This window comes from Silene latifolia, chromosome 6 (genome assembly GCF_048544455.1).
Source record: "Silene latifolia isolate original U9 population chromosome 6, ASM4854445v1, whole genome shotgun sequence".
Taxonomy (NCBI): domain Eukaryota; kingdom Viridiplantae; phylum Streptophyta; class Magnoliopsida; order Caryophyllales; family Caryophyllaceae; genus Silene; species Silene latifolia.
This window is the reverse complement of record NC_133531.1, coordinates 120,901,876-120,908,001: the sequence shown is the minus strand read 5'-3', so window position 1 is coordinate 120,908,001 and position 6,126 is coordinate 120,901,876.

Genomic DNA, 6,126 nt, shown 5'->3' with positions numbered 1-6,126 from the left:
GTTGAAGTATTAATACATGTCCGACAAAGACGATATTGTATAATTAATTTATTCAATATACATTAATCGAATATAAATCGTTTACATTCAATTTACGAATTAACTGCTTAATTCGCCTTAGCCCATTTTATTTAATCCGTATTAAATAAAATATCTCAACATCACGTTTGACTAATTACTAGTCAATAACTCGGACTAATCGGTTAGTCAAAATTGGCATCAACATGACTTGTATTTTCATCTTGTCACATCTCTCAAACGTATCCTATAGGTGTGACTTTTAGGGACCAGTTGATCACCGCCATCTGCATGACAATAACGTCAAACTTATCTAGCAAGCCAACCGTTATTGATAAACGTGGATCAACTGATAATAATACCAAAAGTATGCCCTTTGATCCTTTTAGAGATTTATAAGTCCTTGCACTAATCGTTAAGGACACCACCCCAACAAGCTCCCACTTGTCCGTACAAGTGTATGTGCAATGACGTTATCCGCACTAACTGGAGGACACATCTCCAACAAACTCCCACTTGTCCGTACAAGTGTATGTGCGATAACCGATTCTCATATTCATTTAAAATTTCTCCCACTCAATGTAAAACGATTTGCAGATCTGGATCCGCAAAGGTCGTATTTTACAATCGATCTGTATCAAGAGTGGTTTCCCCGACTAGAGAGTAACTTAACTGATAAAACGAATCCGTATTCGAGCATGGCCATGCATTTCGATTCTGACTCCTCGAGTGGCCCTGAGAAATATCGAGTACCTGATAAAGGCTGAATATTTCCTTCAACTCGACTCCTTCCGATCTAAGCACAGCATGAAATGACCCAGAAAAAATCTACTTGGCCCCCTGTTACGGATGACCGTGAGAAAGAAACCAAAGTCACCCAAAATCTGCCGTAGTCTCAAGAGACAGTCGATAGTCAAAATAATCGACTCTTAGGATCACCATGGAGGTCCTATCCACGACCGGGCACCGAATGTTATAAAACATTTAGGACTCCACGTCGATGTCACATTTGTGTCCTACGAAATATCCGTATAAATCGCCTCTGTGATTGGTCGGGTCAACCCTTTTGACTTATGGCTCGTTGAACCCACCATCAACCAACGTCACAAAATAATTACTTGAGTTATCACTCACGTGGGCAATTAAGGACCAAAAATATAATGTTTGTTCAGTTCACTTTGTGGTGTTCAAAATTTGTCGTACAAATCCACATGAAAAACAAAATATATAAATATCAAAACGATGATGTTGTATAGAGTACAAAAGAGAATGAATCTAATCCATAAAAGAGTACTACAACTTAGGAACACGTTTAATTCCCATGGAATTAACGTGCCCTTCATGCTTATCTTGTCGTAAAGGTTTAGTGAGAGGATCTGCTATCTTATCATCTGTAGCAATATTTTCTATCACTACTTCCTTTTGCTCCACGTAATCTCGGATTAGATGAGCTTTCCGTTGTACATGTCTAGACTTGTTGCTAGACTTTGGCTCCTTAGCTTGGAAGCTGGCACCACTATTGTCGCAATAGATGGTGATCGGGTCATTCGAACTAGGCACTACGGATAGTCCATGTAAGAATTGACGCATCCATATCGCTTCCTTTGTAGCTTCGTCGACGCGGCATAGTACTCGGACTCGGTCGTAGAATCTCTTTAATAGTTTGTTTGGAACTCTTCCACCGATCGGTGCCATTAAGAGTAAAAACGAATCCGGACTGAGATTTCGAGTCATCTCGATCCGTTTGGAAGCTAGCATCTGCGTAACCGGTTGCGCATAGCTTTTGAGGGCCTCCATAAGTCAATGCCCAATCTTTAGTCCTCCGTAGGTACTTAAGAATGTTCTTGACAGCCAACCAATGTGATTCACCTGGATGCTGTTGGAATCGACTTGTCATACTCAATGCATATGCCACGTCCGGACGTGTGCATATCATGGCATACATGATTGATCCTATAGTCGAGGCATAAGGAATCCGTGTCATGCGCTCTTTCTCTTCCGGTGTCTCTGGTGCCTGAGACTTGCTCAAATGCACCCCTGGAGCCATAGGAAGAAACCCCTTTTTGGAGTTAGTCATGCTGAATCTCTCTAGGACTTTGTCTATGTAAGACTCTGGTGAGAGATAACATCCGACGTGATCTATCTCGATAGATACGGATGCCCAAAATTCTTTGTGCCTCACCCAGATCTTTCATCTGGAAATGGTTTTTCAACCATACTTTCACCGAAGTTAAGAGAGGTATGTCATTCCCAATCAGGAGTATGTCGTCAACATACAATATTAGAAAGACAATCTTGCTCCCACTCGACTTGATATACAGACATGGTTCCTCGACCGATCGAATGAATCCATTTTCTTTTATCACTTGGTCGAAGCGATGATTCCAACTCCGAGATGCTTGCTTAAGTCCATAAATGGAACGCTTAAGCTTGCACACTTTCTTAGGATGTTGTGGATCGATGAAACCTTCGAGTTGTACCATGTACAACTCTTCCTCCAAAAAGCCGTTTAAGAAGGCGGTTTTCACGTCCATTTGCCAAATTTCATAGTCATGAAAAGCGGCAATCGCTAAGATAATCCGAATGGAACGCAGCATGACTACGGGTGCAAAGATCTCATCATAGTGCAAATCTGGCACTTGGGTGAAACCTTTAGCAACTAGTCGTACTTTGTAGATATCTTGTTGACCTTCCACAGAATGCTTTATCTTGTAAAGCCATTTGCATTGAAGGGGACGAACCTTGGCAGGTAAGTCAACAAGATCCCACACGTTGTTCTCATACATGGAGTCCATTTCGGATTGCATGGCCTCAAGCCATAGATTTGAGTCAGAACTAGTCATGCCACCTTTATAGGTTACGGGTTCACTACTCGTTAAGAGTAGAATGTCATCTATGTCATGTTCCTCGACCATACCAATGTATCATCCTGGAGGAATAGAGACTCTTCCCGACCTCCTAGGTTCCTCAGAATATTTACATGGCCGGGATTGAAGGAACTGGTTCCTCCAATGGTTGCTCGGTATTTGGTTCTGGAATCTCCGACAATTCGAAGGTTCTATCACTCTTTGCATTCTCGAGAAATTCCTTCTCTAAGAATGTCGCACTAGCCGCAACAAAAACACGTTGTTCGGTTGGCGAATAGAAGTAATGACCAAGTGTTCCTTTAGGATAACCTATAAAGTATGTCTTGACCGATCGCGGGCCGAGCTTATCCTCGTGTCTCCACTTGACATAAGCCTCGCAGCCCCAAACCCGTATAAAGGACAAGTTAGGGACCGTTCCCTTCCATAGTTCATATGGAGTCTTGTCAACGACTTTAGACGGACTTCGGTTAAGTATTAGAGCAAATGACGAGAAGAGCATAACCCCACAATGAGTCGGGCAACACGGTGTGACTCATCATGGATCGAACCATATCAAGTAGTGTTCGATTTCTCCGTTCGACACACCATTCAACCGAGGTGTTCCGGTGGAGTTAATCGTAAGGCAATCCCACGATCTTTGAGGTGTTGATCAAACTCATAAGAAAGATACTCGTCACCACGATCTGAACGTAGTGTTATAATCTTTCTACCCAGTAGGTTCTGTACCCTATTCTGGTATTCTTTGAATTTCTCAAAGGATTCACTTTTATGCTTCATTAAGTAGACATAGCCATATCTACTTAAATCGTCCGTGAAAGTGATGAAATACCTATAGCCTTCTCGTGCGGTGATTGACATAGGTCCACATACATCCGTGTGTATGAGTCCTAATAGGTCAGCAGCGCGCATTCCAACACCTTTGAAGGAAATACGAGTCATCTTACCGATGAGACATGATTCACACGTGCCAAATGATTGAAAATCAAAGGCCGAGATAGCTCCATTTTTGATGAGCTGTTTTACGCGTTTCTCATTAATGTGTCCCATACGGCAGTGCCATAGATACGTTTGATCTTTGTCACCAACCTTTAACTTTTTATTCATTACGTGTAATATTTCGTGGTCGATCTAAAACATAAATTCCGTTCATGGAGATTGCCTTGCCATAAATCATATCGTGTAATGAGAAAATGCAAGTATTATTCTCTATTACAAATGAAAAACCAAGTTTGTCAAGTGCGGCCAAATAATGTTTTTCGAAAGACTGGGTACATAATAGCAGTTATATAAAAATAACTCAAATCCGCTAGGAAGCTGGATCACGTATGTTCCCCTCGAGACGGCAGCCACTCGTGCTCCATTCCCGACACGCTGGTCCACCTCACCCTTTACGAGGGGTTCGATGTTTCGGAGCCCCTGCACATGATTACACATATGAGAACCACAACCAGTATCAAGTACCCAAGTTCCGTAACTTGCGTGGTTAATCTCAATCATATGAATAAAAGTAGAAGAGGATGAAGACATACCAACAGGTTTAACGCGACCTGCCTTTAAGTCCTCATGATAAACATGACATGTACGCCTCCAATGCCCAATCTTGTGGCAATGATGGCATTCCATGTTTTCATTCTTGCTCTTTGTCGCGCTGAGGTGCTCGACTCACCAGCCCACTCTTACCCGAACCCGACTTCTTGAACTTCGGTTTACCTACTTTTGCTAGGTCTCGCTTTAGCTTTGCCCTTACCCTTGCCCTTGTTTGACACAACGAGAACATCCTGTTTCATGCTCCCACTGAACTTCATGTCCTTCTCGGTCTGTACGAGAAGAGAGTGCAGTTCATGGGGACTTTTCTTCAAATCATTCATATAGTAATTCGCTCTAAAGAGCGCAAAACCATCGTGGAGTGAATGAAGCATGCGGTCAATAACAATGTTCTCGCCGATCTTACAATCAAGCGTCTCCGACTTCTCGACATTCTCAATCATGCCGAGAATGTGTGGGCTAACTAGTTGGCCCTTCGAGTCTCGCATCAAAGAAGCGAGTGGTATGCTCATAGGTCACGATTCTCGGTGCTTTCGAGAATTCCTTAGTGAGCGTGGTGAAAATCTTGTTTGCACCATGGGCTATGAAGCGTTTCTGCAAATTGGGTTCCATTGCAAAAATGAGTACGTTTTTAATCGCACCCGCTTCCATACAGAAATCGTTAAACTTGGCGATCTCATTAGCTCTAGCCGTGGGACCTGGGTTTGGCGGGATGGGCTCTATTAGATATTTGAGCTTCCGTCACGGCGGCAAAGATTCCGTAATGCCGCCTCCCGGTCCGCGAAGTTTGATCCATCATTCTTCATCGAGTAGACCGATTCATCCGATTCATGAAGATCCGAAACCAGGACTCACGGTCCAATGTGGCACTTGGCATTGGGTCGCTAGTTGGACCAGCCATTTCGTTATAGCAGTTTAAAAATTCGTGTTCTACACTGAAAAAGAAAGAAAAACAAAAACGAAATAAGCAACTCATCGAGGTGATTTAAGTCTATTTAAAAATTCATTTTAACGTGTAGACTCTCGCACTTGCATAATTGATCTCCCTCAAGAATAATACAAGTGATCCCAAGACTCAATTTCTGTAAATTGATAAGCCAACTGTTTAGCTAATTCTTCCGTAAGAACTCTTGGTCGATAGATTTCCGTAAATCCTATCTATAGTCCACCATAATCACAGGATCGCATTTAGTGACCATAGTGTTGAGATAAAATAGGTCAATCAGTTCCAACTTACCCGACGTAGAAGGGGTCATATTATGCCTACCGACGAAGAAGGGACTCATTGGAGTTTGACCTATAAAGACCATTCTCAATTTTGGTTTATACGAGGAAGATCCCATCAACTTAATTTTAATTCATATTAAGTGAACGAATAACTAGCGTCTGCGTGAATGAATTAATTTAGGTGATGGCTTAGCATAGATCGTGTGACATGAGAATGTCAAAGAAAACTAACTCGTGACCTCTATATGTGTCAGTTTTCATGCAATAATTAGGTGGTTTGGTTTTAGGCGGAATATGATGCAAATTATCGTTACGAAAAATAAATAAAAGAATGCAATACGCAAATAAAATTCCTAGTGTGGCCTATCCTAGTAAAAAGAACATGATACAACTTTGGAATCCACCGTTGGACCCGAAAAGCTTGTCTTGATGTTCCATCTTTGACCTTGCAGCGGGAGTGAGCATCCGA